General features: G+C 35.2%; 1 non-coding gene across 1 annotated transcript; it reads left to right on the top strand.

Annotated features, from left to right (window-relative positions):
• The first annotated feature begins 12,067 nt into the window (after positions 1-12,067).
• On the top strand, positions 12,068-12,140 carry TRNAK-CUU. The gene has a single exon. It is a non-coding gene; the product is annotated as a tRNA-Lys (tRNA).
• Positions 12,141-12,802: the final 662 nt, after the last annotated feature.

Here is a 12,802-nt window from a genome sequence, read left to right as displayed (position 1 = left end):
CCACTCTGTCACAATTAAAGTACTTCCCAAAGAACTTCTTCTTGCTGATGCCTCCTCTGGGTCCCATCTTGGAAGATTTGGGGTTCTTCCATTTCAAGCTTTGACCATGCTCGACGACATTGGCTTTCACAGTAGCCTGAGAGAACAGCTTTCTCTCCGAACTCTTGTTGTCTTCTTCGATGCGAAGTCGAACAATGAGTTCTTCCACATTCATCTCTTTCCGCTTGTGCTTTAGGTAGTTCTTGAAGTCCTTCCAGTCGGGAGGCAGTTTTTTAATAATAGCAGCCACCTGGAAGGTTTCACTCAGAACCATCCCTTCTGAGTGGATCTCGTGCAAGATCACCTGAAGCTCCTGGACTTGACTGATCACCGTTTTGGAGTCAACCATCTTATAGTCCAGGAATCGGCCCACGATGAACTTCTTTGCCCCTGCATCCTCCGTCTTGTATTTCTTGTCCAAGGACTCCCACAGCTCCTTAGTCGCTCTCTTCATGCTATACACAGCGTACAATGAGTCGACAAGGCAGTTGAGAATATAGTTTCGGCAAAAAAACTCAGAATGAGTCCATGCCTCCACTATACTGATGGTTTGCGCATCAACATCCTCAACATGCTTAGGAGGGTCCTCGGTCAAGAATCGAGCCAGATTGACCGTGGTCAGGTAGAAGAGCATCTTCTGCTGCCACCTTTTGAAGTTCAGTCCACTGAACTTCTTTGGCTTTTCCCCATGACTGATTGGCATAGTTCCAATCGGGGAAAAGGGGGCTTGCACGTGTTGAATCTGTTGCACCTCAACATTTAGTTCCGTGGCCATCTCAACATAAGCGACTCTGTTTCAAAATTGTTGGAATACAAACAATCTGTTGCAGGAGATTTTTAGGGGACTTAGTTGAATTTAAAAATTACACAGAATTTAAATTCAACTTACAGTTGAGTTGACCTGAACAGATGATCTCAGGCTGCTAGCAAGGGCTGGTTTTTATCCAAGTGTCAACCTCAGAGTGACTGAGTGAGCATAGCGTCCGAGCAAAGAGGTCGGTCGGACGAGGCAGACAGGCCGAGCAAGAGAGGTCGGTCCGGTCTAGCAAACAGACTGGGCGAAGATCCCGAGCGAGCAGAGAAGTCTGTTGGTCTGACAAAGAGACCGACCGGACGACCTGACCAAGGCCTGCGAGTCGGCATTTGTGTGCGTAGGTCGCGCTCGCACACGAGTTAACTTGGTTCAGTGCAATCTGGGTCCTGGATTTGCACCCCCCTGTGCATCCACGCGTGAGAGAGAGCATCTCCCCATGCCTTTGTTTACATCCTCAATGTATGTGAATCAATATAAACCAACAAAATTACCTTGAAACTTCCAATGTGGGACTAAAGTCCCATTCACAATGGAGCCTCTTTCCTCTTCCATTTCTTCTCCATTCACTTATTCAACACATCTTGAAGGTTTTAAGAACATTGTGTGTGCCATGCAGTACCTTTAGTCATTTGAGAAAAAATATGGAGAGCACAAAGAGTGTGGAAGTAATGAAGAAGAAGGAGAAGTAAATGCGCTAAGGCTCTTAAGAATTTCTTATGAATTTCCTTACGAGTTACTTTTTGAGCCTTTTTAAGCAGAGTCGTTAGATTGTAACAATAACAAGGTTAGTCAAATTTTGGACCATAGGATAGTAAGATGAAACGACGTGTATGTAAAATATCGAAAATGGGCGAATCATCATAAGGAAATTTTTCGGAATTTTTCGGAGACTGTATGGACGAGTTTACGGGGATAAAAATTGGGTCCCAGGACAGCCTGTTTAGGCTACCCATTTAAGCGAGGAAATGTTTATTTTCTTAATTTTTTTTCTTCTTTTTCTATTTTCTTTTCTTTGTTTTTCTTTCTTCCCCACGAACCCGCGCGCCCGACGCCGTGCCCTAATCGCACGCGGCGGTTTCTTCTCCTCTCTTCTCGTCTTCTCCCTCACCGAACCTGATTCCCCCTCGCCTCTCCTCCTTTTCCTTCGCGTCGCCGCCACCACAGCCGACGCCGCACGGAGTAGTATCGACCTAGCGCCGTCGAACTCGCGTGCCCTAGCCGAATCCCTCCCACTACCGACACCGATTCCTCCAGCGCCGATGGTCGAAGCACCTCTTGAAGTTCAGCCGGTGGTCGTCCCGAGCATCACGGAGTTTCTTTTCCTCTGATTGCCACCCGATCCTATCCCTTCGGCCAAGCTTCTGTTCCCCATCTTTTCCTCTCTTCCGGCAGAGTATCGCCGGCCTGCCCGTTCCAAGTTGATAGTGAATCGGAGTATATTACCAGGCGTTAGCCCGGTTTGACCTTTTCTAATGTGAGGGCACTGGATGAGGCTGGTTCTCCACAGAGCAATCCACCCATCCGCTTTTAATAGTGGAAGGAAAACTGGCCGGTTTACACAGGTCCACTATATCCTCAAAACCGGCTGGCTGCTTCTATCAAACAAGCTATTTACGTGAAGAACAGACTGGATGTTGGTGTTGAGATGATGAAGGAACAGTGAGCTCTTTCTTCACAGATCATAGGGGAGTGCTTTGCTACCCTGCTGCTAATTAGAGGTAAACACTAACTTTAGCAACTGATTTTGGTACATTGGCTGTTGGATTACTGATGTGGGCGAGTTGGGTTTAATTCGATCAATGAAGGTATTGGAATTAGTGTATGAACATGTTGGTATGTAGTAGTTTGGTTATTTAGAAAAGGTGAAGTAAGTTTGGAGATTTTATTTAGCTATATAGCTAAATACATTATGTTTAATATTACAGGACTTTGACGAGAGACGAGTTTCTCGACGTCGGATTTGGACTCGATTGGACTTTTCGATTAGAGGCGGGTACCTTGACTTATCTTTTAGATTTGTCATTTGATGTGCATAGTAGTTTTTAACAAATAGTAATGATTATATTTTGTATCTGCCTCGGTATGTCATTATCCATTACCTGTGCATGCTTGATTGTTTACTGTTTGCATTCATGTTTATACCTTCAAATTACTTATGATCATAAAGGTAATGACATACCATGCCATAGGATATACTGGACTTATTTGATACCATATCTGACCTGTGTACCTAAATCTTTTGATATGATCCATGTATATTTTTGGTACATATTTTATGGAGGTATATAGGGTCAGGACTTTCATGCTTAGTGTCATGCATCATCTCGTATGATTGCATGCTGCGCGATAGTCGGCTCCATTATTGTTGAGCACATCGCCAGTTACATGGATCTGCACACACAACCACTCATGGGTTAGTGGTTCTTATCAGGCAGGGTGTGTTGCAGCAGGTTGCTCCGTCAAGGGCTCCGTTGGTCCACTCATGGGTAGTGTGACACAACGTTGTAGCAGGACACGGATCCCTCCTCTGGACTTGCTCAGGGAGATGAGAGCATTGAGCTCCCCCACTTATGATTTGGGGTAGGAGGATAGGTGTACTCCAACAGCATCTCGTCCACTCGGTCACTCATTAGGAGCAGTGATGGCAGAGTGCACGGTTGTCACAGCCCTACCCACTCGGTCTCACCATCGTGCGTGAGACGGCTGACTGGAGAGTAGGGGTGACCAGGACATGTTATTGGCATCATACGCATTGATGCATTTATTGTTTGTGTTTGTTGTACTTGTATGTTGCATATTGGATGGATGCATTTGTTTGACATGCATACAGAATTCCTATACTTCTCGGTTGATTATCCATACACCAGGTCCTGGTTAGTACAGTTTTCTCCTGTTTATTTCAGTTGTATTTATCATTCTTATATCAGGAGACTGTACGCATGATTACTGCTAGTTGTTATTTTCTTACTATGCATGTCAATATTACCCGCTGAGGAGTTGACTCACCCCGTTGATATTTACTATTTTCAGGTTGAGGCTGTTCGGAGGAGTTCTAGTCGCTAGTCCCCTGCAGATCGCCAGGATCACGATGTGTTTTATCTTTTGGGTTTTTCTTATTGTACTTTTTAGACTTGTTCTAGTTTTGACACTTGGGTATTGTATTATCTTTATTGTCGATGAATTTTATTTGGATGTGTTTTTGCTACATACCTGCCTAGATGGCAGAAAAGGTGAGTTCGTTGTGATTTGTGTTTTATGGATGTAGTGGAGTAGGATATCGGTTTTGAGCTTTATGGGTGTAGTTGAGTAGGATTTTTGACTTGGTTTTCTATTCGTTGCATTTGTTTAGTTTTACTATTAAACTGCGTGGTGATTGCTTATTATTTATTGTTGTTGTTCTGGCCATGTTGGCCGATGTATATGTGGCCCTGAGGGCATTGTAGAAAGTTTCAGATTGTTACCCGTACAAAGGAGATGCTGCGGAAATTTCTTCTGGCAGGGACTCCTCCGGGGCGTGACAGTATATGTGAAAGAGAGTACACTGATCATAATGTGAGTGCACACGTGTTACCAATAGGAGGTGCGCATGTGTAATTCATGTGATAGGCACTTCGCCCGAAACGTCGATAGATTTTACCGAGGTGGACTTTGATTCTTGCGCAAGCCCTTAGGGAAGCTCGATTGGTCCTAAATACGGTCAAGTTTTTATGACTTATCCAAAGGCAAAATAATTAAGCATACAGTCGGATTCATACTGGAATAATTTTAACTCCGAGCGGAGTTAATCCCGAGCGGGAATAAGGCCGAATGATTTCTAAAAATTGTTGCCTTTAATTAATCTTCACCTCATTAGGGCCCGAACGGATTTAAACTTGAACGGTTTTGAGTTTTACGATCATTAAACTAAAAAAGCATCATTTGTTATAGCTCCTCCGACCTTAAAGTTTGGATGAGTTTAAAGCCGAACGATTTTTTTTTTTAAAAAATGTCACCCTTCTCTAAGTTAGCTTCACCTTATTATAATTCGTCCGGACGTTGGACCGGATGGATTTTCGTGATCCTTAGTTTGTCACACACACTCGGAGAAACAAATGCTATTAGTCAACTAAACAATAGAGTGAATATAGATGACAAATTCAACAAAAACTTAATTCTACACTGTTTCTTGCTAATTGTTGTAACGCTTGTTGCCATTATTTTTTCTTTCATGCCACCGTATAAGAACCTTGCGCTCGTAAGGAAAATTTGATGTGATTTCATCTAACTTTGGGCTTGTAATGAGTATGTCTTATCCTCTTCATTTTTTTAATGCTAACTTAGACATTGGAACCTAGCTTGCCTATTTTGGGTGAAAAAATAATGCTCCTGAATTTTACACTTTCTTTTTATTACATTGATCGGTATCATTTGTTTATCTCCTTGTACCGTACACCTTCTGTTTCAATTCAACTCTTCTAATAAAATCCATTAGCCACCTATGAATATGTTTGTTAAATCTCATTCTATTTTTGCAACATCTAATTGCAAATATTAGTATTTTTTATTTAATCGTTTTTTGTAACTCCACACATTCTAATATAAACTGTAGATCAGATCTTTACTTAAACTATCTCGTTTTAAATTTTTATTCAAACAATAATTTTTCCTCCTTTTTAACAATGATTTTAGATATAGTTGTCCTGAAATCCGAGCTAAAACTATTTCTCAATGCAAGGAAAATTAACTTTTTTTTTTATAGTAAGATCACTGCCTATTTAAAATTTCTTAACATTGACTAAAAGGTTGACCATTGTTGATTGTTTTATGATATGATATTCAGTATGCAGGGAATACCATACCCATCTTTCCCCAAAAAGGAGAAACCCAGGCGCGTTGATCTGTACTTCTCTAGTTGGTGCATCAGGGCCGGTAACATTCTATTTCCAGTTTTCTTAATTATATTTCTCTGAAGTTGCAGAACCATTAGCAAAACTTCCATTATGCAACTAATTATTAGAAAGATCTGCCAATCCAGTTTTTATCTAGTGACGTTCAGTTCAGTTCAGTTCAGTTCAGTTCATAGGAAGACAGAAATAATACATACTTGTTTACCAATGAACCAAAAACTATAAGATGATGAAGTCTGAATAAGTTTATGTTTAACTTGGACAATCTCTTACTTAAACAGGAAATTGCCAATGCCATTTGAAAGGTTTTCATGATTTCTTTTTGATTGTCTTGTCTGCAAGAAGGGCTGCTAGTAAACAGAGAAAACTGCAACTCGCCGACAGAAAATACAGGTTTTGGTGACTACTTGATCGGTTGTATTCGCATGAAGCATTGAAGTTATGCAGTAGTTCTTCATCAGAATGCTCCAGTATTTTGGAATCTAATTTAAACACTCCAGTCCTTGTTGTTTTGCCTTTGTTTCTTGAAACATGTTATCACTCCAGTCCTTTCGAAGATAAAAGTCAACGTTGCCAATACACGGGAGATCTACTTGATGAAAACAAAAGAAGCAGATCCTGATTTATTTCATTTCCAAATATGTTGGAATAGCCTCAATTGTCAATATACTATCGAAACAACGTTTCCCTTACAACTCAATTAAAATAAGCTGTGCAATAAACAAATGTTATTTTACCTTTTATAACTTTCAGATTTGGATGAATGCCTCTTTCTTAACATATAAATGGTTCAAAATTAGGAAACATCTCAAGATCTATCAAATAATCTCAGTTGAATCAGACTTAAAATAATCTTGACCCAGAAAATCATTCAAGAACATCCATAAAGCTAAGAACAAAACAAGGACAATTAATCTGTTCAAACTTACTACGTCAAGAATTAATCACATAACTACACACTCGAAGCCAATTAATGAGACGAAGCCTTAAGAACACGCTTCAGCTGAAGCGCGTCATGCCGCTGATCCGGCGGCCGGAGACGAAAGCGCTGAAGGTGGCCGGCGAGTCCTCCAGGTAGACGTTGAAGAAGTGCAGCCATGTGTCGGTGCTCTCGTCGTCGATGGTGCTCTCGCTCTCCAACTCCGTCGCCCGGAGAACAGTCTTCTCTCCGCGCTCCACCACGTCGTCGACGGGGTTGATCACCACGGGATCGTCAAACAGCTCGACGAACGCGATCTTGCCGCCGGCGGTGACGGCGAAGTGGAGGCCGCCGCACTCCACGCAGTCAAACCACTCTACGCCGTCCGTGTACCTCGGCATGGTCGTCGTCTTAGCAATCGATCGATCGAGGAGAAACTCCGGCCGGTGAAGAAGAAGAAGAGCAAATGAAGAGGATGGATCTTCTTCTCTGCTCTCGTATAAATAGTCTTTGGTCGAGTAGTCGCTGTCGATTTCCAACAATTTAGGTAATCAATCATGATTAAATCGGTTAATTTTCCATATTTATCGGAGCAAATGTTATTCCACCAGTTTCCAAATTTGTTTTCAAAATCAATTCAAGATAATTTGTTTCAAATTTGTTTCCAAATTTGAACCTCAATCTTAATTCTGCACTTTTGACTGTTAACTTGAAAAAAAAACAAAGGTTTGTCTAATCAGCCTAAAATTAAATTTTATATTTGTTTAGAAAGTTAATCTGACATATCCTTTAACTAAATCTAATAATTTAAATTTTGATCAATTTACAATTCTAAATTTTAGTTATTTAAAAATAATATCAATAATACTACATCGAGTGTACTAGTTTTTGTTCAATACCCAAATTAATATGAACGTTAACGTCAATTTTGCATTTAGTAAAACATTAGAATTTAAATTTCTCTATAATTTAAAAATCATTTTAATACAAATAATTATATTCGTGTAAATTTACACTATAAAACTTTAGGGACATGACGAATTATCACTGCTATATAAATTACCTAAAAAAAGTTTGAATTTAAAATTTTAAAATATTAAAAAAAATCCAGGATATAAATTCTTTATTTTAAACATACCAAATCTCTCATCAATCAATGTGGTAAATTATCCATATATCAATATATCTCTTTGTTGTTTTTTTTAAAGATCTAGTAAAATAGTATTAATTGTAGAATTAGTTTAAAAAACAAGGTTTAACTTTGAATAGGATGAGCCGGGCAGTGAAACGACGATTTAACCCCTCATCCGTAGGATAGATTGATCATTAATTAATGTAGTTATTTGGTTTTATGAAATAATATAATATTAATTACTTCTAAAGTTATCATATACCCTTATCATCAAGCCCGTCTAGCTCAGTTGGTAGAGCCTTGCGGTCGTGGGTTCGAGCCCTACGGTGGGCACTAGAATCAAAATTTTGGGGAAAATAGGTATTATAAAGGGAAATACAGTTGTTTATTTATAATTGATTTTTATGACAATTAATGATTGTTTAAAATAAATGTATTGTACTTTATTTATTCACGATTTTAAATATTTTTATGGCATAATTTGAATTTTTAGCAAAAATACTGATGTCAAAATAAAAAATTTTAGTTATAAGTTTATTCAAAATAAAACAAAATATTTTTTTACATATTATTCTTTTTCTATAATTGTTGGTTCTTGAATGTCCTATATTTCTTCAAATTAACTAATTTCTAATATTTATTATCTTTAAATTCAAATTTTCTCCTTGTTTTTTTAAACCAATCTTAAAATTTTATAGTTATAATTTTAATCAAATGGGGGTGGCGAGTTTTAATCAAATGTTAAAATTTTCGTTATTTATATTTTATAGGGGAACGTACATTAATGAGATTTTTCTGATCACTTTTACATTAGGCTACCTCTAATTTATTTTATTAGGATTTAAATCACTTTCAATCACATTAATTAGGATAATAATATATTTTCAAATATCTTTAATTAAGTTAATGAGATTTTTATGTTCTCTTTTCCCTTACACAATCTCTAATAGTATCCACAATACTTTCACTAAAGGGTGTTATACCACCCTTTTAATATTAAAAAGTTGTGAAAGGGTATTATAATACTCTCTTCTTTTGAACGCGTTCAAGATGGGATAGGGTGGGTCAGCCCTAGCCCACTCCACTAATGTATATATATTTTTTATTTGTTTAATTTAATTTATTAAAAAATTAAAAATTAAAAATAAATAAAAAAGGTAAATAATAAACCATGAAAGTAATTTTTTTTAATAATAAAATTATTTATTTTTTAAACGGTAATAATTTAATTTTTTATATGTTTTTTCCAACCGTTTGGACTTAGTATTTTATATTAGCTTATTTATTTTTTTTAAATATGTTAAATTTAAAAAATTAATATTATTTTTTAAAAACAGTAAATTATGTTTTAGAAAGTAAGATTATTATTAAAAATAATAATAATAATTTTAATATTTTAAAACATATTTAAATTATATGTATTTAATATATATTAATTTTAAGATGATTGAGTGGATTGTGGAACCCATAAATAATGAGTGTTAATATTAAAATGAATGTAGGTGAAAAAAATATGTTGTTATAATGAGTATGTGACAGTGAACTCTATGCTTTTTGATGAGATGATGGATGTTATAATGACTTAGTATTATGGATGCTCTAATGTCTCTAATTTAGTTAGACATAGAGTTGTGGTATATTAGGGCATCTCCGTTAAAGTTCTAGAAAAAAAATTTTATAATTCCAATATGCCACATAAACATTCTAAAACTTATTGAAATAACTCCAATAGTTAGAGTTCTAAAAAATTCTAAATAATTTTTAAGTGGTCTAATTAATAACATGTAATTGCATGGCTATATGCATATGGCATAAATTTCAAAGTAAAAATCAGCTTTGAAATTTCACTACCGTTCTTAAAATATAAAGCTCAAACCTTACATCCACAATAGTTAAAAAAAAATTGTTCAGTTTTTTTATTTTTCAAACCTCTTTAAAAACCTTCCATTTTAGACGCCCTTATTAAAATATTTCTTTTTAATGAATAGCGAGTTTCAAAATATTGATTGATAGGATAATCTTTCATATACACTTTTCTAATTTATCTAGATAGATGATAGAAAACTTTTATAAGATCACACTAATTATACCATATTTAATATTACCTTATTCATTAATTTTTTTTATTGAGTTCAGTGATAATTATTCCTAATAATATATTAATGTTTAAGGGAACTTTGATATAGAATTATATTTTATGTTAATCAAAATAAAAAACATATTTTGAAATGAAACATTAGGATATATGTTCTTTTATATTTTTACATGATTTTCTCTCTTTTATATCTATGAAAATAAGAAGTAGCTGCTATAATATATACAATATGTAATTTTTTTAATGGACAGTTGACTTAAGAATATTGACTAATAAGTCGCTTACTACGAGTACTTCTCAATTTTGAAGAATTGAAAGGAAGTGATAGAGGGGGTGAATATTGTTCGTTTAAAACTCTTTCTTTTCGTATCGATTCGTAAAACAATTATCAAAGTAACAGCAGAAAAATAATACAGAATACTTGGGTAGTTACTTGGTTCGGAGCTTATGTTGACTTATACTCCAGAATCTGTGATTCTTGATCGCACCGTTGGGCAATTCATTATAACTTTTCTTTCCGAAACCTTCGGAAAGAAGAAATTTGTACAATGAAGTTATAAGATAGTCAGTGGCGTAGCCAGGATTTTATATCAAAAGGGGTAATTTTTAAAATTCTAAATTTAGTATAGATCAATTTTCACTCTCTAAAAATTTAAATTTCAAATTCAATAAGTTAAAAATGAACTCAAATTTGGAAAAATTTTATTTTAGCTCTTGATTTTAGTTAAAACAACGATCTGTCAATCCTCATACCTTATCTATGACTCAAAGTCAAAGAATCATTTAGGTAGAACAAGCATAGGAGAAGGATGTAGTAGAGGGGAAGATGACCTATTTGAAATATATATATCTCATATTTTCTTAAAATACTTCGACATTCAGATTTCATCTAATTTATCATTAGAATACTACTTTAAACACATAATTACTTAATTTAATGACTATCTTTTTTTAAACCCTTCAAAAATAATAATAAAATTGATAGTAAACAAATAACATACTTGACTAGCAAATAAAAATATGAATATGAAAATTTGACATTATATATTTTTTTAGCACTTAAATCTGTAACGAAAAAGATCAAACAAGAAAATTTCACCATAATCAAAGCGTGTTTGCTGTGGAGAATTGGTGTAGCGACGATGACGACACTCGTAGCAAACAATGACAGCGTTGACAATAATATCGCGTGATGACAATAATGTGGGTGGTAGTGGCAGAGGGGAAAACACAAGGAAATAAAAAATAAAAATACGATATTGAAGTCAAATAAAAAAATGGGAGGGAGAGGGGAAAAAGAAATTAGGGGAGAAAAAAAATAAAACATGGTTAGTTTTTTATTAGATTTTTTTAATATTCAAGTCCATAGAATTTTAAAATTTATAATTAAGTCTTTTTATTCTTTTCCCAATGTACAAATTTTTTTCTCAAATTTCAGGGGGTGCGGTCGCACCCCCAAAGCTCCACCTAGCTACGCCCTTGAAGATAGTAATAACCTACTATCTTATATGAGATTAAGTACAATGCAATCTAAATGTAAATATATCGAAAAGAATAGCGATAAAGTTCGTCGGGAGTTGGTTGGGCAGTAGCTTGCTTAATAATGAGTAGCATAGCAGTAGCACAAACAGAGCTTTTGCACAAAGGTGAATAGAAAACTTGATTGCTACCTCGGACCTCGAGCTCCCCTTTTATAAGCGTGGTTCGGTCGACTGATAAACTCATTGGTCGATTGATCTGTTCGGTCGACCGAACCTCCTATCAGTCGACTGAACCCTGTGCTTTCCTTCTTTGCTGAGATCCGATCGTTGAACATTTATGAGCTTTAATCGTTCGGTCAACTGATTACCTTATTCGATCGATCGAACAGTGAACTTTCCCTGTTCGCTGAGATTCACACTTATTTCAGCATTAAGGAGGTGATTGTTCGATCGACCGATCCCTGGGTTCGGTCAACTGATCAATATATCTCTTTGTTTTTTTTAAAGATCTAGTAAAATAGTATTAATTGTAGAATTAGTTTTAAAAACAAGGTTTAACTTTGAATAGGATAAGCCGGGCAGTGAAACGACGATTTAACCCCTCTTCCGTAGCATAGATTGATCATTAATGTAGTTATTTGGTTTTATGAAATAACATAATATTAATTATTTCTAAAGTTATCATATAATTTTATCATCAGGCCCGTCTAGCTCAGTTGGTAGAGCGCAAGGCTCTTAACCTTGTGGTCGTGGGTTCGAGCCCCACGGTGGGCGCTAGTTCTTTTTTGGGTGAAAATATATAATTAATTTTTATTATAATTAATGGTGGTTTAAAATAAATGTATTGTACTTTATTTATTCGTCATTTTAGATATTTTTATGGCATACTTTTAAATGTCAAAATAAAATTTTTTAGTTATTATTTTATTCAAAATAAAACAAAATATTCTTTTACATATTATTCCTTTCTATAATTGTTAGTTCTTGAATTTCCTAATATTTCTAATATTTATTATATTTAAATTCAAATTTTCTATGTTTTTTTAACCAATGTTAAACTTTTGTAATTATAATTTTAATCAAATGGGGGTGGCTAGTTTTAATCAAATGTTAAAATTTTCATTATTTATATTTTTAATTTTTTATAGCAGAACGTACATCTATTAATTAGGTTTTTCTATTCTGTTTCCGTTACACTACCTCTAATTTATTTCATTAGGATTTAAATCACTTTCAATCACATTAATTAGGATAATAATATGTTTTTAAATATCTTTAATTAAATTAATAAGATTTTCCGTTCTCTTTTTTCCTTACACAACCTCTAATTTTTCTAATTTAGTAGACATAGGGTTCGAGAGGTTATATTATTGAGAATTTTTCTTTTTAATAGATAGCGAGTTTAAGAATGTTACCGGTTAGGATGCATTTTCATA

This window comes from Zingiber officinale, chromosome 2B (genome assembly GCF_018446385.1).
Source record: "Zingiber officinale cultivar Zhangliang chromosome 2B, Zo_v1.1, whole genome shotgun sequence".
NCBI lineage: Eukaryota > Viridiplantae > Streptophyta > Magnoliopsida > Zingiberales > Zingiberaceae > Zingiber > Zingiber officinale.
The sequence above is the reverse complement of the archived record's forward strand: the minus strand, read 5'-3'. Positions and strand labels throughout refer to the sequence as shown.